The sequence below is a fragment of the Octopus bimaculoides genome, chromosome 23 (assembly GCF_001194135.2).
Source record: "Octopus bimaculoides isolate UCB-OBI-ISO-001 chromosome 23, ASM119413v2, whole genome shotgun sequence".
NCBI lineage: Eukaryota > Metazoa > Mollusca > Cephalopoda > Octopoda > Octopodidae > Octopus > Octopus bimaculoides.
Genome location: NC_069003.1, coordinates 4,059,875 through 4,060,518, shown reverse-complemented (window position 1 = coordinate 4,060,518; position 644 = coordinate 4,059,875).

Below are 644 nucleotides of genomic sequence, written 5' to 3'. Positions count from 1 at the left end.
ATATATATATATATATTTATGCATATACTTGTACGTTTATCACATATCTTAACACTTTATGCATATCTTCTTACAATAAGATATACATATATATATTTTCTTCTATATTGCACATAAAAACACAAATAACTTCCAACTCTCATACACATCCACGGACAGAAAGCCACACACAGATTCTGAAATACACACTCACTTTCTCTGTCTATCTGTCTGTCTCTCAAACCCTCACACACACACACACATAAATATTCAAATTTTCTGGAATAGTGTGCTATCTTCGTAATAGTATGCATTACATATACACATGCTTACATATGCGCAGGTGCGTATGTTTGTACTATCTTATATATTGCTACTCTCCATTATATATTGTTTCCAGCTGCTATATATAATATATATATATATGTGTAAAAACACGTGGTTGGATTTATACAAGACGAAATAGAGTGGAAACACTGCAGAAGACTTGTGTTATATGGTTAAAGAATATATTTAAATCGTTATGTAAGGAAAAAGTTATAAAATTTTATGTAAAGTAATATTATTTTTGGAGAAATAACCGGTTTCGCATTTTCTTTTAACATTTCTCAAATTTCTTTACCGATGTTGAGCCATCTCTTCGCTATGAAGTGAAATATATATAT